This window comes from Alligator mississippiensis, chromosome 1 (genome assembly GCF_030867095.1).
Source record: "Alligator mississippiensis isolate rAllMis1 chromosome 1, rAllMis1, whole genome shotgun sequence".
NCBI classification, from domain to species: domain Eukaryota; kingdom Metazoa; phylum Chordata; order Crocodylia; family Alligatoridae; genus Alligator; species Alligator mississippiensis.
The window spans coordinates 442,105,240-442,130,722 of NC_081824.1; the positions used below are offsets into that span (position 1 = coordinate 442,105,240).

Below are 25,483 nucleotides of genomic sequence, written 5' to 3' on the forward strand. Positions count from 1 at the left end.
GGAGACGCATACTGCTTATTCCTACAAACATGTCCTTAGCAGCACATGAAGAGGAGGAGGAGAAAGCTGGGGGACACTAGGAAGCAGTTTCATCTAAAAAAAACCTCTTTAACAGCTTGCCTGTAAGATAGTCACCAGACCCTGTGAATGTGAGGTGTATTGTACTTCTGTGCTGCCTGTATTTTACCTCTACCTGTCTCTATCCCTACATAACTGTATGGAGCTGAGATGGGGGACAATGTATAGGAGACACTGCAAGTCACTGGAGAAGTACTGTCAGTGCTGCCTACAAAAGATGCTTTGAATCCAGTGGGATCACAGACGCACCAATGTTAGCATCTTCTCGCAAGGAAACACCATAAGCATAAAGACGATGATCATCCAACGTCAACTTTGCTGGGCCAGCCATATCATCCAGATATCCAACTTTAGTTTCCCAAAGCAAGGTTTATTCTCCTGGCTCAGTCCAGTTGTACACTCAAGAGGAGGGTAGAAAAAGAGCTTCAAGAACATCCTTAAGGCCAGCTCGGGGGGGGGGGGGGGGGGGGCGGAAAATAACATCGACATCCACTTGTGGTAGACTGTTGCCAGGATCGCCCCAAATAGAGGAACAATCTGCTGCAAGGATCTCAGTATTATGAAACTTCAAGATGACAACCAGAGATGGAAAAGCAGGAGTGGCAGAAACAGCGTGTTGCAGACTGAATTAAGAATCCAGAGCCACCCACCCCACAAAGAAACACGTGCCCAAATTACAGAGTAGAACCTGTCAATCCCAGATTGGCCGTGTTGGCTATCTTTGAACCCACAGATAATGGCAATCATCCTTGACTGTGAGGGATTGCTGCTGGTGATGATTCCTGCAGTGGTAGTCAATACCAACAATATTGCCTTAGATGTACCTCTTGCCACCAGAGTCAACTAAAAGCCTCTGATCCATACATTGCACTTAGTCTGCTGTAATCAGCAGGGCAGTTGACAAGAAGCTGCACAGTTTGAAGAGCCCTGCCTTTTACTTTCCTCCTTTCTAACTAATGATTCCTATAAAACCATGTTTACACCCACCATACCCTAGAGCTGAAGAATTATAATCCAAAGAGGGTGTTTTAAGTTCACAGCTATTGAATCAGAAGCTTTCTAATTGATTTAATTTTTCCCTCTTCCTTTTAACTCTCACCCACACTCTGAAGCATGCTGAACTAGTATGCCATCACGTGTTTGGAAACATGTAACAATGAGCCATAACTCTGTGTGCACAGGAGAGGTGAATTGTGTAATTTCTGTGCAATGCTAACATTAATTGTATGCTAGGCATAAATTATTTATAAATGAGGTTCTTAAAAAACCTGCATGTAGAGCTGCACAACTGAACATTGCTATGACAAAATGTTACCACCCAATGTCACTTTAGAAAACAAAATCGCACAATATTTTACAACCCACAGGAAAGGTTAGAAGCAAGGAAAGAAAAAACATCTTTTGAATTGCAGTCAGAGAATTAGATTTAGGGTTGTTTGTTTTTTTGTTTTTTTTTTTGCCCGGATGTGATATAATTATCCATCATGGACAGGCTGTTATGACAGGGAATGCTGTAATCAATCATTTTATATCATAAGGAATGACAAATAGCCATATTCAGGGTTGTATTTTTCAGATTCAGATTTTTCATAAAAGTATAATTTCTGCCCCTCTGAAGGAGAAGGAATGTTCCATGGCTTCAAACTTTGGAAAAGAAACTTCTTTGAAAGGTTCATGAACTTGCTATTCACTATAAACCCCCAAAATACACAACATGATTTTATAGATTGATTTTTAGATCCAGCGTTTTCTTTCAAGAGAAGAGCACTGAAAGAGGAGAACACAGACTGGAATTGGCTTGTGTGTTTATTTTCCATGTAGTTTCGCCATTCCTGACTCACTCATGTCACTCATTACTTAAGCTTTTCCCTAGCTTCACATGGTCCATAAACTATTTATTTATTTATTTATTTATTTATTTGATAAAATGCTTTACTTAGTTTAATCTGAAAATCACCTTCTATTTCACAAAAATGGAGAGGGTATGCAATCAAGTTCAGAGCAACTATCAGACTGAGCTTGCTGTCTCACCTAGCTTTTCCAGAATGAGTGCAGAGGAGAAAATCAAAAGATTAAAATGTGCCTGAAACTCGGAGAAAGAACCAATGTGGCAGTGTGATGCTTTGTATGGTTGTTACCCAAAGCTGTAAGCTAGGGACTGTGCTGTGATGAATGAGTCTGGAATAAGAAAGATAGTCGGATTTAAGGAGGCATGTAGTTTGTTGTGGTGCCAGGGCCTTTATCAACAGGAGCCTTCAAACTGCAAGCTTAAAACATCACTGGCCACTTACCATACTCTGCTTGCCTACCTTTATTTCTGTTAAATCGTATGTTCTTTTCTCCTCATAACCCCCTCAACAAGTCTAGGGGTCACCCCAGACCCCTGATTCCTCCCTTATTTCTTCCAGGTCTAACTGATGCACAGGAGTCTAATAGTATGGTACCTTCTGAGGTCCCAGAATGGTCTGTTTCCTGTGCATGTTTATACCATACATTTCAGGTTTTCTCAAAACGTGATTTAGGCTGTTAAATTGTAGTGAATTATATTTTTGGCTAGCAGCATTTTAGTTCATTTCACTTGGACTTAAATATGCAATGTTTTTTCATCACCAAGTGCCAAATGAAATTTAACCGCCAGGTGGCAGCACAACCAAAGAAATTAATTGTAAACGAGCAAGCTCAGAGCAATCAAATCTTAAGAAAAGAGAACTGGAGGAAAGCTGAGACAATACTGAACAACAGGCACAAACAAAGTGATTAAGTTAAAATTAATAAAATATCTTATGAATCTTTACATGTAGGGAAGGTACACACTTAATTTTTGGAGGCATGGGACTATGTGTGTCAGATGATACAGTTTCTTCCAGACTCTCTGTATGTTCATTCACATACCCCAATGTTAAAGGCTATTTGGCATGAGTTTCAGAGAAGTAAAACCATTGTAAGTATTTTATATAAATACTACAGTCTAGTCAATTTGATCTATGCTCAGTATTCTTTAGTGATGCTTAGGGCTGCTGTGCAGAGCTGCTTTTCTTTCTAAGGCATAAAAGGCATTATGGGGTCTAGCAATTTGTTTCTCAAGATACAAAGCTGAAAATAAAAATATCTTTAAAATAATATTTCTGTAGTGTAAAAGTCTCTGCATGAGGACCAATCTTGTAATTCTAATATAAGAAGTATTTAGCAGTGCTACCTTTGACTGAAAATTGTAATGCTGAAAGTAAATGTTCCACGTCTGTAACTTTAGTGTCCTGCCAATCCCTTTGTGTATGCAGTACATTATTTATTCTATACTTAGTTTTAGTCTCTTATTTTCATACAACTAACACCAAAAGTAATTTGATTTAAAAGTAAGTCCCAGTTTATCTCAACCCCTAAAGCTTGAGGATAACGGTTGCAGAACATTTGACTGTATCTAGTCAAAGAAAGGGGGCTTATTACTGTAAATGCTTATTCATACAAGATGTCTCATTGAATTTTGTGTTAATGTAACATAAAGGACACACTTGATGCACAAATAAATGGTAAATATTATTTATCTAACAATAACTGGAACATTTTAGGTCCTCAGATACTGCGGGTCTGAAGGCTGTACAAGCACTTACATACATAAAAGATGTACACAGAATGAAAAACCAGCAACAAAGTAACAACAGCCCTAAGCAGAGGAGAATGGAAGAGTATTAGAAATCCACTATCCACTGATAATTTCTTATAGACTGTGGTGCTAGACACCCAAAACAGGCATTACCTTATAAGATATTCACAAAATCAAATGGAACAGCTGCAGGTGCTTTTCTTGCTATGCAGTTTTGCTTAAGGGAGGCTAGTGTATCTTCAGGTCAGGGTATAAATTTACAATGCACAATCTGCTCTGTAGTTGCTCCCTGATGGACACTGAGGCTGCACTAAATGCAAGATACTTATTCCGTTCAGAGTGGGAATTGCTGTGGAGCAGCTTGTGTGCTGTGAATTTGCACTCTACTTCAGTGCGTGCTAACATCCCAGGGTGCACAACCCCTTAGGCTAAGAATGATAAGATACAGCTGTGCCTGTCTATAGTTAGGTTAGCTCAGATCTCTTCTTTATATCTGAGATTCAGGTTTGTTATTGCTCTACTTAACCATGTGATTTCCCATAAGCTAGCACACAGACACGTTCTTCTGAGACAAGAACCTCAACCTGACTTTATACCGAATTGCAATTCAAGCAGCTAGACTTGAGTTTATTGTAAATTTCCAAGGGCCAAAAACATCCCATCAGAGAACTAAAATACTACTTCAGTTATAAGTCAGCAAGTAGGATAACCTGAAGATGCCAAATTAGAAGGAAGTTGTTTCCTAATTATTCTCACTTATTAGAATATAAAATGTATATTCACACTTATAAATGTCTGTGTGAAAATATCTGCTCCGCAAGAGAACCTGTCAGTCCTCTCTTCTTCAATTTCTCCCTCCTCTTCCCTTTTCTCTAACTTGTAATCTATTTCCAAATTCTTTTTTAATAATCAGTTAATAACAAATGGTGCTTCTGGTAATGACCATTAAATTAAATTTAGGACAGGTGAAGTAATGGCTAAAATGATGCATTCAATGAGTATTGTTTTTATAAAAGTGTTATGCTTCAGCTGCCTTCTGTGTGATTGCAGTTAAAAATATTCAGAGTTTATGTTGGTTAACTTTGTACAATTTTCAGATCCCAAATATCAAAACCCAACCATTTTATATTCTGCACAACTAGTAGACAAAGAGAAATGTAAGCATCGTGCCTTGACGTCAGTGGATTAAGATTTGGTGCTGACACAATTACAAATGTAAGTGTGTGAAAGATGTAGTTGATTTGTGTGTGTTATCTATTCTGCCTGTGATAATAGATTTTTTTGGTGTGCTTTCAATATGCTAGATCTGAAAGAATTGAACTCCTAGGATCAACACAGTCTCTGCCACATAGCAAGAGATACCAAAGGTGTGGTATCTCTCTTTTGGTAGCTGTTTAATTCATTGGTTATTAATCTAACTCTCCCTAAGTTTTATCATCTAGACTTGCCCATGAAGAAGTAAATAAGATGGCCAGTCAGTCAATGAAAACTTGGAAGTCTGAAAAGGTCAGTATAATCTATTACAGTACGTTGATACAGAGTGTAAAAGATATTAGGTTTTAGTTACTTTTTCATTTAAGAGAACTTGTGATAGAGAAGAAGTAGTTATGCTTTTAATTCATTTACAAGATAAATGAACTAAAGGAACAGAGCTATTTTTTTTTTAAACTTGTTTTATACTGTTTGGGATTAACACTTTTTTTTTCTTTAACCTTGAACAAACTTTTTGTTCCATCCACCCTCCTTTGTCCTGTCCTTCTTGCACTGTTTGCTGCATCTGACTCCTCACTGCAATGATTAATTGTGGACTTACACTTCTACAATACCTTTTATTCAGATATACCTCAAATAGCCTTTTCAGATACTAATTGATTGTATGAATGCTTTGTGATAAAATATAAAGAGGAATGGCTTTGGTAAAAAATGAAATGCAGCCACTTCAGGGAGGAACTAGAACAACTGGTTGATTTCAGTGAGAGTTCAGGGACCTCAACACGTCAAAACATGATAATGCAGTGACATTTCTCAATGGTTTAAAAAAAGGTAGAGAGTCATAGACACAGGCTCTTAAACAATTTTAGGGAGGTCATATTTTAATAGAGATAATGTATCTTGGATCAACTGGGCTAATAGAGAGACTAATAGAAAATAAATGACCCTCTTATAGGAATAATATTACCCTCTAAGGATATGTAGATGTCTCCTTGTTTCTATAATGGGAGCACTTACATGCCCAAAGGGGCTAACAAAATTCCTTGTAAGCAGCAGCTCAGTAACTTGGACAATTGCCAGCTGCACTTTGGTTGTCCACTTTGTGAAATGGGATTCTACCCTATATCTCCAATGATGCATCTTGATCAGGGACTCTGAAATTGCAGTTCAGCAAGATGGGAGACATTGGTGCCTCACAGTATATATTGCTCAGCCAGAGAACACAGAATAGCAGTATGAGGAAGGAAAAAAAATTCTGATTAGCTCCATTTATATGCTGTCTGACAGACAGATAGACCAGAAGCACATGTCCCTAACATTGCTAAGGTGTTTGTTTGGTGCTGACTCAGAGGCAGGAAAATAGTTCTTAACTGTTCTTTATCTTAGGTATTTTTCATCTTATCCCCATGTCTCCTGCAAGTTTTCTCTTTTATTTGGGAAACATATTTATATAAGAAATAAAGAACTGTAAAACTGAGGTTTTAGAAAGAGTCATTTATACCAAGAGAGCAAATTTCACAGTATCTTAAGTTTCCTGCAGAAATATGCTTTCCATGTCCTTCATTTAAGTCTCTTTATCCTATACCATCCCACACACTGAATCACTAGCTCCAGCAATTTTTCTACGGAAATCTTCTACCCCCACTGCTTACTCAATCCAAGTCTTTCACTTGTGAAACTGAGCAGAGTGCAGCTTGAGGGAGTAGAGTAGCTAACAGAGCTATATGCCTTCTAGCAACAACTTGTGCGACAGAGAAAGGATCATTCTAACTTTGGAGAAAGAAGCGAAGTGCAAAAGCACAAGATCATCTTTTGATTGTCTGTTTCAAAGTTAAAAGACTGATATTGCTAGCTACCAGCTATGTGTATGGCAAGAGAGAGCTGAAAACTCAGCAGTGGTCTCTGACATTTTTAGCATTAATAAAAAGATTTTGCAATACAAATGTATTTGCTGTTGCATGAAGGAGAAAAAAATCCCAGTTCACTCTTCTGTAGCTGTGTTTACCCTGCTGGGCCATCAGGAGTTGAGATCTGCTGTGAGCAAAACAAAGGGAGAAAGAAACTCTTTGGGGTCAATGGATGTACTTCCACTGAAGTCAACTGAGTTTTGTTTATTCACACTAGCAGAACATTTGCTTTGCAAATCTTTTTGCTAGTTATGCTAAGACAGGGGCAGCAGCATAGAGGTGAATATTGGTGTGAATGCTGGCAGAAGGAAACTTACTAGCTAAGATAGGATTCCAGTGGGCTGATGGGGTTCTGTGGTGTGAGCATTTGAGGCTTCTCTGAACAGCAGCAGCATGAAGTTGCTAAGACTTCAGCACATAGTAGCACATAGTGGTGCATCTATCATTTCTGTTAATGCCCATGTCAGGCACCAAGAATATGTACTAGGGATAGTCCAGACAGAGTAAAAATGAGCAGGAAGGGTCATGGGTGGAACTGTTTTTCACCCAGTGGGTTTCCAGCCCTGCACATTAAGTCTATTGTAAACTGGAGCACAACTTTGGGCTGTGCCCAGAGTTTATACTAGACCCTTCAGACTTTTGTAGGGGTACTGCGTAGTGCCTTTTTTAACCTGTTCTGGCACCAACACCTGTGGGGAGAATCATCTGGTTCATAGGTTTAAATGAAATTACACAGTTACTGACCTCTTATCCAAGGGTATCACACTTAACAAAAATTATTTAAGCTTCTGATCCCCCTCGATAAAACTTAGCTGTCAAAGTCTATTTTCTGCTGATCTTTGCAGCTCTAAGGAATCTGAGTACCTCAATCATTTTGAAGAATCAGTTAATGGAGAGTTGTCACCTGCCATTGGCCACTAAATAGTTGTAGTCAGGAATCTTCAACCTATGGTCCATAGAGCCTTCGTACCTGGCCTGTGGCACCGTGGTGTCGGTGATGGGGGCTCTGTCTGCATCATTCTGCAGTCAGGTGCTTGGGGCTTTGGCGAAGAGGGAGCTCTCCTAGCGCTATGCCACACCCAAGCAGCAGGGGCACTTGGTCCTAAGCCTGCCAAGCTGTGTCATTTCATCCCCCTTCTGAAAAATGTGCCAACTCTTGGTATAGTTTATAAAATGGAACTATTCTTCTATAGCATGTATTTAGTTTCTGTCATAGGACTTTAATTGACAGGATAAGTACGACAGACTGCTGCTTTAGCTAGTGCCAGTGTCAGTCAAGGGTAAGCTAGATGAAAAGGAGAGCAGAATCATACACCCTGATTTATGTAAATAGAATATTTCTTTAATGAGATTTGAATCTGAGGAAATTTGATCAAATGCACGAACAATTGGCTGCAATGTCCTTTTGCTAGGCAGCAGCAGGGTGGTTGATTGTTTATCAATCAGAAACATAATGGATATAAAGAACATTACAGAAATCAGTATATTATGAAAAATGAGGCAGTCTAATTCAGTGTAAATGCCATGCACTTACAAGAGCTGGCTCTGAATTCTTAAATGCTGCTTTTTGACAGTTTACAGGCAGTTCTCAGCAATTGGCCCAGGACAACAGGACTCCTTTGGAAGAAGTTGAAAAATGACTTCAGACCTAATGAACTGGAGTGGAAAGTCTCATACTTCAGAAAGTAGTGGAAAGGGAAACGGGGAGGAAAAGTAGAAGGGATAAAAAATTCTGGTCTATGGGAAAAGAGAAAGGAAGTCAGATTAGATTACGAGTTGTGGGAATACCAAGGTCAGTGAGTCTGCTGTGGTACTCATTCATGTTCCATGTATAGCCTCTGTTAATTACAGAAATTTCTACCAGAGCAGCTACTGAAACATTTAGCTATTTAACTTCTTTAGCAAGCCTTAAACTGATTTTACCAAGTAGATTGTTTCTTCAGATCAGAAGACATTCAAACAATAGTGGTGCTGTGCAGTTAGTCTGGTTCATTGGCAGTGAGGTCTGAGTGAGCACCTAAGTTAGCTAGGCCAAGGTGTGAGCAACATCCTCGTAAAAGTCCTGCCCTTGAAACTAGATTCACTGAGGAGAAATAGTCAGTCCTTAACCCTGACAAGACTTGTACAAAGGTCAAAGAAATGAGCAAAGCATTCATTCCATTTAGATTTTATCTGTACAAAGGTTTAGCAAATTTGGTCTTTTTCTGCAGTGCCCAGCCAATGTAATAACAAGTGGGTCCTGCAAAAGTGTACCCAATCGTGCTGTGATAAACCCTTTTGTAAACATTTTCCTATTAGTCTGCAATTAAGACCATGGCCCTTGCATGCAGGAGGAGTGAGTTGCTGGGCAAATCTATTTATTTTCCCAATTAGATAATGGCTAATACATAACCATCATTCAGGGAGGAGGCAGCAGAACTAGGCAGATAAGCTTATATAGAGAGGTGTTATGCTTTATTCCTAAAAAAAAATCTATTTAGTGAATTGATAATACAATGTACAGGTGTAATTGAGGGGTGAAGACCTTATATGTGATAAACAAGTGTATCTTTAACTGTCCAAAACATTGTTTGGGGCTATGTGCTTATCCCAGGAGTAGAGGTATGGATAGATACAGATCTAGTCCTCAACTAAACTTGCATTTATTTAAATGAAAAAAAACTAGAAAGCAGAAGTACAGGTAGAGCTCAATATTTCTAGCATATATTACTGCAGAAACTGTGAGGTGCAAATATTGACTGCCAACCAGCACAAGCATCAGATAAATAACAATGCTAAATAGTGTGTTGTTTTCAGACCCACTTTTTTTCTCTCTCTCCTTGCTGAGGGAGAGTAAGTCATCTTGCATCCTGATTTCTTGTGAAAAATATGGTTTAGACACATAGGGCTGAAGGGCTGAAGCGTTGAAAACACAGCTCCATGATTTGCACAAAAAGACCTTGGAGAGGACTATAAATATTAACTTTATCATGTTTTTTGTTGTCCTTAGGTATGATAGACTGTCTCTGTATTTTGACAGGGCTATCTGTGTGGCTGAGGAGTATTATGACTTGAATATAAATGTATCCTGGTAGCTACTCATCTCTTTGATTGAGACCACTTCTCCCTATTTTTTAAGAGCTGGGCAAAGAAAAAGAACAGTTATGGACTGAGATTTTTATAAACAGTAGCATAACAAGGAGGGAGAGGGGGCATCAGCTTCAGGCACAGACCCTGAAAGGGAGCACAAAAATAGCAGCAGCTGTACTGCCAGCCTGGTTGCTACCACACTCCTGGCAGCACTGCCACTGATGCTTCCCCATGCATGACTGTCACCCAGGTTACTCTAAATGCCCAGGCAGTTGGACCTCTGTTTCTAAGAGTGTTTTGCATTATTGCACTTACAGTCCCACTATTCTTAAATTGATTACAAAATCCCTGTAAAAGAGATTAAAGCCAATAAGAGGGAGGCAGACTGTTAAAGCAATTCTAGGATTAATCTGCATCATTACGTACCTAATCACTTTTTAAAAGTCAACCTTTAAGACAACAGTTGTTTTTGAGAACTAGGAACCCAAATTTAGTGTCTTAAATCATAAACCTAAAAATCTAGGGCCAAGATGTTAAAAAGGGATAGTTAACAAGACTTCTAAATGCACATATAGCTTAGGCACTCAAACATGGCATGGTTTTCAAAAGTACTTAAATCTTAATAGTTCCCACTGAAGCCAGTTCATCTGCTGAGGGGACTCTGGTAACCTTATTTATGCTGAAGAGCAGCTTTCTCCACAAATTGCTTCCTTGGTTTTGTTGGAACGGTTTGCACAGTATTTACCAGTGTCAGGGTCTGCCCTCTATTTAGAGACTGGAATAAAAATTTAGAAGCCCAAGTTTAGGCACCCAAGCCTGAAAATTTTTAGCTGAAGTCTTTTGATAATTTTTCTTTACTTTTTTCCCCCAGGCTATCAAATTCATTTGAATAACAAATTATTTCAAGCTTTGCTTATGTATCTAATATTGCCATATTCTATAATGGAGCTGTGTTACGTTATTCCTTAAGTCTTACTGAGCCTAATAAATTGTGACTGAACGATAGAATACCATTTTAAAAACGGAGTTTATCTCAGTTTAAAGAATCCAAGACTCTGCTGTAAACTGTAACAGATTTTATATTTTTGTTCATTTTGAAGAGAATATTCAGCAAATCTTGAGTCCCTGGAATTTTGAAACTCCCTCAGATTTTTTTTTTTTTGTAGTGATGGTAGTGCAAGAAAGAAATCTTAGAGTTAATTTATTTTCAGGACAGCAAAGAGAGCACATTTCAAATTACCAGTCACTTCAACGCTGTATTTAAAGGACACAAGCCATAATTTTATTGACTGTTTGATAGTGTTCAGTCTGGAACCTCAGCCTTATTTCCATCACCATTTACAGAGTCTGTGAACCTAGCTCATATATATAATGGCTAAGTTAATCGATTTAATTTATGCAATCAATATTGAGCAATCAGCAGCAGAAATTATCTCATTTTTATTCACAAACATGCCAGATCAAGTCATATAAAAATATAGCATTCAAAACTGAAATGGTTATTTTTAAAAAGAGGCCAAGCAACAGCAAATGAATTTAAATATGCATCAGTTCTGATTAGGTTTACAGGAAAAATGTCTTCCTTTTGAATTATTTTTGGACTGTAGCAAGACAATGGAGATCTATGTCTTCCCTATAAGAATTTGCCAAGACTACTGGAATTAAAAGAGATGTAAGAATTGTGAAAGGAAACGTATGTACATAAGAAAAGAGCATGCAGGTCCTGAAATCTGAGACTTAGGCTGCTAGCAGATGTTAAGGCAGTCGTGTGATTGGGTCCGAGGAATTTTATCCCCATTTGCCTAAATTGCACAACTTGACATTCACGTAAGCTGATATTCAGCACTAGCATAATCAGGGCATGCCACTTGTTCAGTTTATGGTACCACACAAACCAGATACAAAGACGTTACATATTTTCTGAGTAATATGTTTTTGGCTAGTTTTGCCAATTATGGAGACATAAATTTGGTGAATATGTGTATTTATAGTGCAATTCATATGTTAATCATGCCAGGAATATAACGTGTGCCAGGGGCCTCAAAGGTAAAGGGCAGAAATATTTAACATCTTCCATATATATTACATCTGTAAGATGGAAGTGGACTTCTGAGAGTCATGGAAAGAAAGAAGAAGAGGGAGCCCCTCCTTCTCTTTCAGAGAATCTGTTTTCTATTTTATTTCTTTTTTAAATACTGAAGCTATAGATTTCAGCCTGAACCCCTTCAACTAGAATTCAGTGTGTATCAGGGATAAAACTGAAATAACCCCCTTGCCAACTGCACTGGTAGAAAGAACCTTGGGCAAGACTACTTAGGTGATATGGAGGGAAACTGATTTGTACAATTTTTTGCCCATGAGCCTGAGCCTTCTGAATATGGAGTATAGCCTCTAAAATATTAAAGGAAAGCATTAATTTAGATTCTGGTGGTTTGTAAAGATTCCCCTGAAGCTATGGAACTACAGTAAAACAGTGATTCTCAACCTAGTTTGATTCAAGGCATCCCCTGGAAAATGCCAGCTTACAGCTTTCAGTCATATTTTTTTGGCTAAGGAAAATAGAGCAAATCTTCTGTTGCAAAGAACTCAGAAAGACCACAGCAGGCCAGAATGTGCCTGACAATATGGATCCCTATTTGAAATCTCTGGATTTATCTTGTGAATCATGTGTAGGTGTTTGCATACCAACAGGGCACAGTGGCACCCTGGTTGAGAATCACTGAAGTAGAGGAATAATTATGGGAGTGACCCCAGGAAGGCAAATAGTGAGACTAGGCAGTTTGGACAGACACTTTTTTTTTATCCTTGCAAGCAGATACTAGAATTATAGAATGATTCAGAAAGATGGACACAATCACTAGTTTTTGTGCTATAGGAGCTACTCACACTAATAAAAAAGGAAACTTTGTATTTGGTTGATAGAAGATCAAGGTGGCTCTAAGAACACTTATATTTGAGTTGTGATCTCAGTTTCCTGTTAAACCTTAACATCCAGGAATTAAATCATTCTTCTTCACCTTATGCACAAACTGGCTATGAACCTGGATTGGTGAGCCACTGCTTTACGTAGTCCGCTGGAATCTTTGCATCCCTGACTGCTGTGTTAGTGTTGTCAGGTTGATTGGATTCATAAATGTTGTAGTAAAATTGCTCTGAGATAATGTCACAATATTCAGGAGCACATTTGTTTCATAGTTGGTAGGGTCGGAAGGGACCTGAAGAGATCATCTAGTCCGACCCCCTGCCATGGCAGGAAAGAGTACTGGGTCAAATGACCCCGACCAGATATTCGTCCAGCCTTTTTTTAAAGACCCCCAGGGTAGGAGCCAGCACCACTTCTTTTGGAAGTTGATTCCAGGTCCTAGCCACCCTGACAGTGAAATAGCACCTCCTAATGTCTAGCCTGAAACTACCCTCCGCTAGCTTGTGTCCGTTGTTTCTTGTAACTCCTGGGATTGCTCAGGGAAACGGGGACTCTCCCAATGCCTGCTGGTCCCCCCCTGACTAGTTTGTAGACCGCCACTAGATCCCCTCTCAGCCTTCTCTTCTGGAGGCTGAACAGGTTCAGGTCCCACGGCCTCTCCTCGTAGGGCCTGCCCTGCTGACCCCTGATCATGAGGGTGGCCCTCCTTTGGACCCTCTCCATATTGGCCACATCCCTCCTGAAGTGCGGGGCCCAGAACTGGATGCAGTACTCCAGCTGTGGCCTGACCAGTATCGCGTAGAGGGGGAGGATCACTTCCTTGGACCTGCTTGAGATGCATCTGTGGATACATGACAAGGTATGGCTGGCATTCCTGACTGCATCCCCACACTGTCGGCCCACGTTCATTGTGGCATCAATGATGACTCCAAGATCCTTTTCTGTCTCGACACTGGCGAGAAGGGAGTTCTCCAGCCTGTAGGTGTGCTGCTGGTTCTTCCTCCCCAGGTGCATTACCCTGCGCTTGCCAGTGTTGAACCCCATCCTGTTCTCATCGGCCCACCCCTGTAACCTGTCTAGATCCGCTTGCAGCCTGTTCCTTCCTACTAGCATACCCACTTCCCCTCACATCTTAGTGTCATCTGTGAATTTGAACAGGGTGCTTTCTACCCCCTCGCCCAAGTCACTGATGAAGATGTTGAATAGTGCAGGCCCAAGGAACGAGCCCTGGGGAACCCCATTGCCCACATCCCTCCAGGTCAAATAAAACCCATCCACCACCACCCTCTGGGTGCAGCTGTCCAGCCAGTTAGTGACCCATTTGACCATGTAGGCATCAACACCACTGTCTTCTAGTTTCTTGCTGAGAATGGGGTGAGAGACTGTGTCAAAGGCCTTCCTGAAGTCCAGAAAGACTATATCTACTGTGACACCTGCATCCAAGGACTTGGTGACCTGGTCATAGAAGGCCACCAGGTTGGTTTGACAAGACCTGCCCCTAATGAACCCATGCTGGTTGCCTCTGAGCATAACCTCCCCACTGGCCCTTCCTGGACATGTGCCAGGATAATTCTTTCGAAAAGCTTCCCCAGGACTGAGGTAAGACTCATGGGCCTATAGTTTCCTGGGTCCTCCTTCCTCCCTTTGTTGAAGATGGGGACCACATTGGCCCTTTTCCAGTCCTCCGTCACATCGCCCGAGCGCCATGTGTTGTAACTTGCAACACATTTTCAAAAGGACTCTGTTATACGCATTATATCCAATTAGTATATGTTTGCTTTTACTGGAAAAAAAACAACTGTTTGCTTTTGTGAGATCTCTCTCATTGTTTGTCTTGCCATTACTACTTTCCTAATGGTTAAGGCTCATACTATTTATAAGGTTGACTGTTTCTGTTAAAAATCCCTGATTTATTATTTTTTTTTTTGTAGTCATTACAGATGGAGAGGCTGCTGATTCTGCAATTAATGTGGATGTAACTACTTTTTATAGCTTTCTCTATTCTTTTTAAGCCTGAAGGTGTTTTCAGCAGTTCAGACCAATTCTGGTATGGCTGTTTCCATTTTCTGATATGTATGCCTGGAGCTAAAGCACAGAAGAGAAGGAAGATGTCAGGCCTGAATACTTGTATTTAAGAGATTTGTCTTCCCATTGATCTATGACCATATCTCATGGACACAATATTTTGATTTTTACTGATGGAAAGAGGAGGATGTAGTTTTTCAGCTAGATTTTTTTTTTTAACCCCTTCAACTTTTGGTGTCAGGCTTTGTTTTATTACCACAGACCTCCGTGTCCCTGGTCTTGGTTATGTTACTTATGTTAAGCTGAAGTTACACATGCTCAATAGTATTCAGTACCAGAAGATTCAAGAAGGTCTGAACTTTTGAACTGTTGCCATACTTAAAAGTTGTAAGCATACTCATTTGGAACAAAAGTGACCAACAAGTTATGGCATCAAAAGTGCAGGAAACCAAAGATTCACCTTATGAAGTGATTAACATCTTGATTGGAGGTAGCTCAAAAATTGTACACCTGTGTATCAAAAGAATGATTGACAAGCACATTAGTTGGTTAAGTGGATAATTGACGTAGGAATGTGATGTAGGTTAAGTAGATTAGTTCTAGGAATGTGATTGGTTTGAAAATGTAGAGTGAGCTAGGTCCATAAAAAAAGCCTGAGCCCAGGACTTGGAGAGAGATTTTGTGTGTGAGTGGGACTTGGGTTCTGTATGGTGCATGATAGGGTGAGGTATTAGGCTTGCTTGGTTGAGTGGGTTGGTGTGAGCCATGAGTCTGGAAGACAGCTGATGATTGTTGAAGGTGATTCTTTTGGGTGTGAGCACAGCTGTCCAGGGAACATCGGAGATAACCCCAGACTGGCTGTCCACCAGGTGTTGACCACCATTACCTCAGGTGGGTAAAATATCAGCCTTCCCTATCAAAGGAGTGAAGCCTCTGTGAAAAAGGAATACTCTTGGGAGGAAGGTGATGGGATACCATGCATTTATTTAGTACTTGCTAATACACGTACTAAATAAATGTGTGATAAATGACTGCACAGTGGCATCTCATGTAGATGTGCCTAGCGAGTATTATGCATGCAAAATTCAGGGGTCAGTTTACAATAGATGACATAACTGATACAGCAGTTAATTGAGGAAAGACAATAGGCGCGACCAAAGCCTATGTCATAAAGAGATTTTAAGCCAGGTGCTCAATCAGTGTATTTTGTTATACAGTGAAAGCTGTGTTAACCAGCATTTTACTAACCGGAATACTGTATTATCTGGCATGCATCAAGTATTTCTGGAGTAGGGACCCGGGCGGGGAAGGGGGTGAACACAGCAGCTCTCCTCTGCGGGTCGCACAGGCACCAGCTGGGCACATCAGGGGGGAGGAGTCTGAACGTGGTGGTCGCCACCATCCATCACCCCATGCTGCTGCCACCATCCCAGCTACATGCAAGCCCAGATAACCGGAATTTTTAGATAACCAGCACCCTCCTTACCTTACACATGCCGGATAACAAAGCTTTTACTGCAGTTCTTTAACTCTGATGCTCTTATGACAAGCCATCTGCTAAGGATCTTGCCCCATCAGTTCTAGCAGGAATTTTTGTTTTCAGTGTCAAGAATATCATTAGCACCTTTTACCATCTCTGAAACTAGAGGAGGCACTCTGTCATTGAGTCATAAGAAAACTGGTGATGATAATAGTATTATGACTGTATTAAGGTGTGCCTTTGAAGGAAGAATCAATCTTGCAACATTTTATCATTTTACCGAGGTTTTGTGGAGACTTCATATGCTGAAATTGTCCCTTATAATGTAACTGGCACTATCAGGGCCCTATACATATGCATATATTTTCAGCAGCAACACCTTCAAGTTTCTTTGCCACACTACTGCTGAATCCAGTGGCAGTGTAAGCTGCTCAGAAAAACGTTTAAAAATATATATATTTCACTTGTTTTTCCCATTGAAATCTGAGAAATGAATAGAATACACGCTGCCATTTAGTTTATATGATGCTGAACCTAAACTCCTGGTTTCTTCCTGTATTGCCAACTCCAACAGTTAAAAACTATTTCTCAAACAGCTGCGGTTTTTGAGCCCTAAATACTTGTTTTTGAGGTTATCACCAAAACATTGTCTTGGTTTTTTTGTTTTTGTTTTTAACTGAATGCTATGATGTCATATTCACAGGAATCTTGGAGTAGGTTTTACAGAGAAATATTTTGTATTGATGACAGATGAGATCCAGTTATGGATTCTGCGAACTCCAATGATGTAGTAGCTAAAGAAGCACTACCTGTGATTAATCAGGTAGGACAAAAGTATCTTAAGTTTAAGGTCAGATGGGACCATGAGATTGTGTAGTTTCGTATATCACAGGCTGTTACATTTCCGCCAGTTGCTCAGTAACTGTACCAAGCCCAGTAACGCAATTTTAGTTTTTTCAGTAAATTTTAAGAAGTGGTTTTATCATTTTTAAAGATCTAAATGGGTAGTAGATTTCTGAGGGTAGAGAAAGCCTTAAACTAACATATCAAGACATAAAAGATCTAATTCAGACTAGAAACAATTTATGATCCCACAAAGTATTTTAAGCATACGGCCCAGCTTGTGTAGTGTATCTAGAATCAGAGAAAACATGACCTGAGACTCTAAGACTATTGACCATCTTACATCCTTTTCAGTCACAGCTTTTAAGGATAGTCTCCCTAATATGAGAACTGATAGCTTTGCAATTACTTTAGCTAATGCCTTTTTAATCTGAGAAATACTTATTTTGCAAGAAAGCTGTAGGCTGGTACTAGTGTGTGTTTTCTAATTCATAAATCATATGAGGCAGAATCATTCTGAAAATGAAGTCAGGCTATCCATATATGATTCAACTTCATGATAGGATCTTACTTTCCCATTTATTTGAGTAATCTTTAAAGAAATATAAGACTGGATGAAATTCATCTCTAGGGCAGAAAGCCAGCTAAAGACCTATGCATGACTTAACATCACAGCAACAGCATTCAGAATAGAGAGTAAATAGCAATTAACTGGTGCATATGTTTTTGTGCTGGCTTCCTGCCTGGGGATGAATATCAGTCTCAATTAGCAATGACACCAAAGTGCTCACTTTATTACAGTGAGGCTTTCATAGTTTTGTGAATAATTAACATGCAACAGAAAATCTGGAGTAAGACTGCAAATAATATTTGCAAAAACAGAATTTATCAATATCGCCTAAAATCTTATTCTTTTAATTTTATTTTGAAAATATATCAATGGAAACTTACACTGTTTGGGTAGAAATTTTGGGTGACTTATGCTCTTTATTTGTTCCATCTGTGGGGGGAGGGATGCTTTTCCCTGCTCCCCCTACATCCAAAACACAGCAAAGCACTCACTTGTATGTGTGTGTGTGTGAAAGACTGGGAAAATATATCTAACTCCAAAACAGTGTAATAAAAGGGGTTCTTTAATATGGCCCAAAGAGATCAGTAAGGGCGCAAGTATGTTTTGTATGGAGAAATGCTCTTTTGTCTGCTGAGCAAGATAGCTTGGGGAAATTCCAAATCCATTGTTACAAAGGAAACACAAATGAAGAAAACTGAAAAGTTTTCCAGAAATTCCTTTTCATGGAAATCCTAGAGTTCATACTTTTCTTTCTGTTTCTGAACAAATCTGATCAGTGGTAAGAATAAATGACCTACCCCAGGATCAAGAATTCATTGGCAGAGCAAGGTACTGAACTCTCCACTTCTGCACTTGTGCTCTAGCTGCTATCTTTTCTTCAAGTGTTCACATGAGCCAGTAGAAGTTTAACAGTTTAGTCTGAGCGGTTGAAAACCTATCAGGAGAATCCCCTCTACTACTGGGGACTGGATGTGTGCTCTGCAGAGCTTGCAGTAGGGAGGGCTTTGGCTGAAAGAAGCCCTCGTGCCTTGACCAGAGATGGGGGTTCTCAAGTCCTGGGGTGGGGGGGGTGAAGGAAAAGCTTCTCCCCTGTAGAGCACTGCAGAGCATGCACCTGCAGCCCTGTGTGGAGGGCTACAGGCATGGGGCTCTGAATGTGCCATGTGGTGGGGAGCATTTCTCCCATAAGGCACATTAAAGCCAGTGTCTGCAGCCTCCACAAGAATAGAGGGAACAGGGAGAAAAGTCCCAAACCAGTTTCCCAGACTATAAACTTGTTGATCTATAGCTTACCTCCCACTGCTCTCCCCTCTCAGACTTGCTCCTCACACTGGGGGCTCTGGTTTGAGGAGTGGGAAGTGATGGCCTCCCCACTCCAGTTCCCAGCTGCTGGGATTGAAATGCTGCCCAACTGGGGGGGAGGGCAGCATTAGAGCCCAGAGGCTGGGGGGTGGGGAGGTGGAGGGGGTGGGAGCAAATTCTGGGGCTTCCCAGCCCTGACAGGCAGTAGGGTTTGCTCTGTGGTTCAACCAGGCTAGTAGAGGCACTCTGAAGACAAGGGGAGTACCCAGAAAACTGCACACAGAGATGCCAGGACAGCATGGGAGCCTATTGATTGGGTAAAAGTACAAACATTTGTTTGACCAATAGAAGCTCTACTGGAGGTGGCCTCTACCTCATCAGATGAGGTAAAAGTTTCCTGCCATTTTTGGTTCAGTAGACCCTGCCTGAACACTTGTACACTTAGCATTTGTACCGTTGGACCTGCATTTCTATTGGGGTAATAGCCTCACGCTCTCTGCCTGCTTCCACTTAGTGCTCAGTTCTACTCCTCTTCTCCCCCATGCTGTTATGTCCATTCCAGTTGCTTCTTGGCTTTGAGCTGGACTCCTAATCAGTACCTCTTTGCAAAGCAGAAGATAGGAATTAGCAGATGTGGAAGTGGAGAGGAAACCAGTGAGTGACAGCAACAGAGATGGCAGGAGCCAGGGTAAGGTAGTGGGGCTAAGGTGGAAGGTGTTCTTTCTTTTCATTTCCAGTCTGAGTTTTTTTTTTTTTTTTCTTTTCATTTCCAGTCCAGTAAGTCCAGAGAGAAGGCAAGAACTGAGTTCTGCCTTCCTTGTTTTTACCCTGAGTTAATAAGAATTTATTGACACACAGAAGGCTAAGCAGTACTGTAGTATGTCAATTATATATGGTGCATGTAAAACTATATTAATCTTATTTATTCCTTTCTTTCAGGGAATAATAAGCAAATTGCTATTTCTAAAATTATCCTGTGTGGGAAAATTTTCCTTATGAGTTCTCATTTAGTTCTGCACAGATGAGAGGCTGTTTTCTGTTGCTGTCTTTTTTCCCCAGGGGTTATTCTGACCCTATCTGCTAGATTTCTGCCTGCTATGAATAAAAGCTTTTATATGTTCAGTCTTCTTCTACAGCCCCTCCTTACTGGTCCTGAATATCTGTATGGCTTAGGACCATACAAACAGAATATATACCCTTCCTGATTCTGTAACAAATATTGATTTGTTGAAACGTTAAAGATACCAGGAGCTATCTATGTATGTTAAACTATGGTGCATTGATATCAAAATAAAATATATACAAATTTTGTAGGAGAAAAGCTGATGTTTGAAACAGCTGTGCCTGTACTGGTCAATTAAAATGAGGATTGACTTATGTGTTTATATACAGATTTTTTAAAATACAGTAACTCTATATACTATATTGTACATTGAGCTTAATATAAATTAACTACATTTTGTCCATAGATTTTTTTCCCTTTAAAATATATAGCATTTACAATATTCAAGACTGAAATGACAAGTTCATTTTTCTTCATCTAGTTATTTAAGAAGCATGGGTAAGAGATAAAGCATATGCTTTCAGATGAAATTTGAGAAGAGTTGGGGATGATCTATAGACAGATAGAGGGGCTGTTCTTTGCAACAGAAGCTGCAGAAAATGAAATTTTTGAAAAAGAGTAGTGAGCATTGTGCAACAAAAAGACATTGTATTTTAATATTAAAAATAACCAATTTCAGGATCTTGCATAGTAAAAAATTAAAGAATTGATTCCTCCTAATTTTTTTTTTTTTAAATTGAAGGTTACCTAGCTAAGAAAGGAATAATTTCAATATTTCTTGTGCAATCATAATTCATCATCTTATGTGTATGTCACAGAATTATAGAGTAACAGGGCAGGGCTGTCCCGACCCAAACTGTACTATACAAATCCTATTGTTTAACCCATTAGCAAAACTATCCAATCAGCCCTGATAGATCAGAAGACAGAACATTGTAATCTGCCACAGGTAAGGAGGGGGACTGCCAATGTCCTGCTGCTGCAAAGGTTGTTAAAATATACTCAAGATCCTAGGAAGAGGGTCATGGCTCCCATTATAGAGGAAGGCAAAAATGCCCACAGCATTTTGATCTCAAAAATGGTGATTGGTTTGATCCTGAGTGGAGAAGCAAGACCCTCTAACACAGGGGTGGGCAAAATGGCAGATCCAGCTGGCAGACAGATTCCATTTCACAGCAGCCCCTGCCCACATTGCTGCGGCCAGTTTCCATGGAGACCCCGGGAATGGCAGAGCCATGACAGCATGGGCGCAGGGTTTCACTGGAGACTAGCCCCGGCAGGGCACATGGCTGGGTAGGAAGCAATTCCAGGGCGGGGGCTAAGATCTTGTAGTGGTAACCGTGTGGTCTGGGGCATGCAGGTAGCAGATCCCAGCTCTGGAGCATGTGGTCACCGCAGCAAGATCCCAGCCCCAGAGCTGCTCCCTGCCCTGTTGCTTGCCCTGCCAGTGCTCCTGGGGCTGGTCTCCATGAAAACCCTGGCTCTGCAGTGTCATGGCTCTGCCACTCCTGGGATTTCCATGGAAACCAGCCTTAGTGATGCAGGCAGGGCTGCTGGGAAATGGGATTCTACTGTGGGCCTGATGCAGCCCATAGGCTGGACTTTGCCCGCCCCTGTTCTAACCAGGCACATCCCAGTCAGAATCCCTAGCCTTGGCTGCAGCTAACAAGCAGCCTTTTGCTCTGGCAAAGGCTCAAAACAAAACAAAAAAACCTCTCCCATTTAAAAAAAAAAAAAAATCACTGATAAATATAGCAGCAGGAGGGGAAAAAAATTCCTCCCGGCCCCATGCAGCAACCAGCAAAGCCCAGAAGCATATCCACAATAGAGCATAGGCATCGCTATACCTAACTAATCCCTCACCACTGCCTATCCAACCTCTTCCTGGACACCTCCATTGATGCAGATTCTACAACTTCCCTAGGCAGGCTATTCCAGTGTTGCAACAGTGAAGAGCTTTTTCCTGATCTCCAATCGACACCTGTTTTTCTGCAATTCAAGTCATTTGTTAGGTGTCCTAGTCTCTGAAGCAAGAGAGAAAAGGTTCTTCTTTATGGCAGGCCTTCTGGTACTTTGAAAACTGCTGTTGTGTCCCCACTTAAGTACCTTTTCTTTCAACCTCTCCTCATATGACTTGCCTTTCAAGTCCTTTATCATTCTTGTTTCCCACCTCTGGGGCCTCTCCATGTTTTTTGTTTTGTTTTGTTTTTTGTCTTTTTAAAAAGGTGGAGCCCAAAACTGCACACACTACTCTCAATCAAGCCTAACCACTACTGCGCAGAGAGACACTATCACCTCTCATGTCTTCCATCAAACATTTCACAGTTGCCTTTTGTGCAGCTGCACCACACTGTAGACTCATATTGAGTGTGTGATTTACCAAGACTGTCAGATCCTTCTCTGTAGTGCTGTATGTTATATGCTTAATTACATGAGTATGCATTTTTTTTCCATTGGACTCCAGACATATTCATAGCTCTTCAGCTTGGTGTATTTCGCAGTGAGAAATAGCTTTTTGTCCTCTACCATACCATTGACCAGATCACCAGAATCAACGAGAACTACCTCTGGCAAAAAGAATGGAAGAAACTAGGTGACAAATCTGTTGACTGGAGTTGTGAAGAATTACCGCCAGTGAGGAGTTAGTATCAAGCTCTAATTACACATGGCTTATATGGTGGAGCTTGAACAGATGGAGAGTGGGTCTCAGCAGGTGCAACTTTCTCATGAAATTATGGAACCACTATGCAACGGACCAATGTGTTTGTCAGAAGTAAATGATGGATCATCTCCTGAGATGCCCTATAGCACCACAATATACCCAACAGGATTTGGCAATATCAACAGCAGAAGCAGTGGCCTGTGCAGAATCCTAGGAGCATACCATATAGAAAGACTGGACTGGGGAGACGATGAAGAAGAGAAGAATATTTTGCTTTATCCTTCAAAGTGTGGCCTTTTTTATGTACATTATTCAAACACTACTTTAAATATGTAACCCTTCCACTGGGCAGCGGTCGGCAATAACAAGAAAAGGACAGGTTTAATTTTGGGATACTAAATATATGTTATCCTGGCACAAGCCCCTACCCAGACCACCTGAAAAACACTAAAGAAACACTGATTATAGGGTGTATAAAGAATCTTCCCCCCACCCCTTTGCAAGCAGTGTAAACACAAAAAACAGATTTGTTAAAGAAAACAGAAAAACACCAATGTAAAACACTATTAACTACAGAGCACCCTCTTGGGGGGGGCTTCACCCATACCAATTTGGGACTTGGAGCAAACTACCAACAGGTAGTCTGCACCCCTATACCTGCCCTTCAGCAATGGGCTGGAGAGGAGGGCCCACAATGGAGAGGTCTATGAGCTGTTCTTTGGGTTCATTGCACCATGGGAAGCTTGAGACTGTGCGTCCTTCTGTCTTGCAAGGGGATCGGTTGGTCCTGGAGAAGTGGTAGAGCACTGACGTCCACTTCTGCATGGTGGCTTTGTCAACTGGCTTTTGTCAGCATACCGCACCCCAAAATTCCTAGTTAAACTGCAAAAGAGCTTGAGCGAAAGGTCAGGCCTGAACTGGGCAGCAAAAAGCAGGCCAGGCTTATACTGCACTGAGGCCTGGATAAACAAGGAGTGCCAGCTCTCACCCTGGCTCAAACCATGCCAGACTTTCCCCTGGCCCAAATCTACCAGCCCAACATATGGCTGAGGTTTAGCCATGCAGCTAGGCTGAAACACAAAAGCTGTGAAACAACAAAAAGGGCCCAGGCCTATGGCTGTAGCCTGGACATCCAGTCTCAGCTATACCAGGATGCTGAGACACTACAATTCCCAAACACAGGGGTCAGTAACTGCCAGGACCCATTTCTGGGCAGTTTGCTTTAGGGATTAATACCCTCATGGCATTAACCCATTTAAGAAAAAAATTAGAAAGAGGGAGGCAATAGGAGTCTCAAACTCCGAGGCAAACTTTCTCCCCCTGTACTTGAGGCTTTCGTGTCCCATAGCTTTTGTTTGCATCTCCAGTGAAGTGGGAGGAGACCCCCCCCACGGGGAGCAGGTTTTTCTGGCTCCCAACTCAGCTTTGCAGCTCTTGGCAGCCCCAGGAGAAAAAGATGTAAACCTTTGTTGGGTTGTTCTTATATACTTGGTGTGATGTCACCCAAGCCTTGTCCAATTAGGGAGTGCCACAGTCATGAATGACATATGCCCCAAAAGGCTGGTGGGGCATGGTGACCACCTGCAGGCGGAGGCGATGATGGTGGCAGTGGGGACGTGGTGGTGACGAGCTGGGAGCTCCCGCAGGCAGCCGCGGCGGTGTCAGCGGTGGGGGTGGGCTAAGCGGAGAGCTCCCAAAGGTGGCCACAGCAGTGTTGGTGGTTGGGAGGGGAGGGGGGAGAGTGGCAACCACCCACAGGTGGTGCTGGCAGTGTCGATGGTGCTTTTCTCAGGCACTGCACTGCCAATCTCAGGGGGTGCATGTGTATCCACATGAACCCCCTACGCATCGCTAATGGCTACAGGCCAGCCTCTCTCTTACTCATCTGCGTGGAAGATCCTCTGCTTCCTCTGGCCAATGAGGCCAGAGGGTTTTACATATTTTACCCAGGTACAGATCCCAGCTTGCCATGTGCTGAGCACATGGCCAAAGCACAGGGTCCATCTTGCCCACATAAAACACACACACATGCACACACAAAACACAATACACAGTCCAGTGTGTATGTGGGTGTTACAAATAATTAATATTTTATTCCTCCATGAGTATTTCCATGGCACTCATGATAGATGCTTAATGCTTTTGAAACTTCTAAATGCTTCTCAATGCTACACTGAACTCTTGTGAGAGAAGGGGCTATTGTTATCCCCATAGTACAGTTAAGAACTGAGGTACAATCAAATTAAAGAGAGTCTACCAGTTTTTGGAGTTTTTTGAGACTTGGGTATGATTTTTTTAGAGTACTTTGTATTCTATATTAATATGTTTAAAGCAATTGACTTTAATTCCCAATTGACTTTAATTGCAGCTGTGGGAGCTTAGCACTTCCTCAATCAGATCTCAGGGTTCCAATTTAGCCATCTAGGAAACGGGAAATACACTGTCAATGGCCACTTGTGAACATTTTGATTTAGGTGCCTTTCCCAGAATCACACACAAATTCTATAACAGAGGCAGAAATAGAAGTCAGTTCTGCAAGGGTGTGTGTAGATGAAATGGGGGCCCTATATTGAAGTGGTGGGTTTTAAAAAACACCACTTCAATTTAGGGCTGATTAAACCCCTGTGCCATGTACACACTCTGCTGACTTACCTGCTTTTCTGGCGGGAAGGACAGGACAAGCTGCTGGCAGGAGAGTGGTTCCTGGGTTGTGTGTGTGTTTTGGGTGGGATAGTGCTTCCCTCCAC

At 41.2% G+C, this 25,483-nt stretch overlaps 1 long non-coding RNA gene across 2 annotated transcripts in view; it reads left to right on the forward strand.

Moving 5' to 3' along the window:
• Positions 1-24,413, forward strand: part of LOC109281826 (uncharacterized) — a 32,875-nt gene extending 8,462 nt beyond the window's left edge. Inside the window, exons 2-4 of one of the 2 annotated variants that reach the window (XR_009461918.1) lie at positions 5,109-5,185; positions 17,046-17,118; positions 22,300-24,413. This is a non-coding gene — a long non-coding RNA (uncharacterized LOC109281826). The remainder of the gene's footprint in view (positions 1-5,108; positions 5,186-17,045; positions 17,119-22,299) is intronic. The other variant, XR_002088609.2, reaches the window with a different exon arrangement.
• The last annotated feature ends 1,070 nt before the right edge of the window (positions 24,414-25,483 follow it).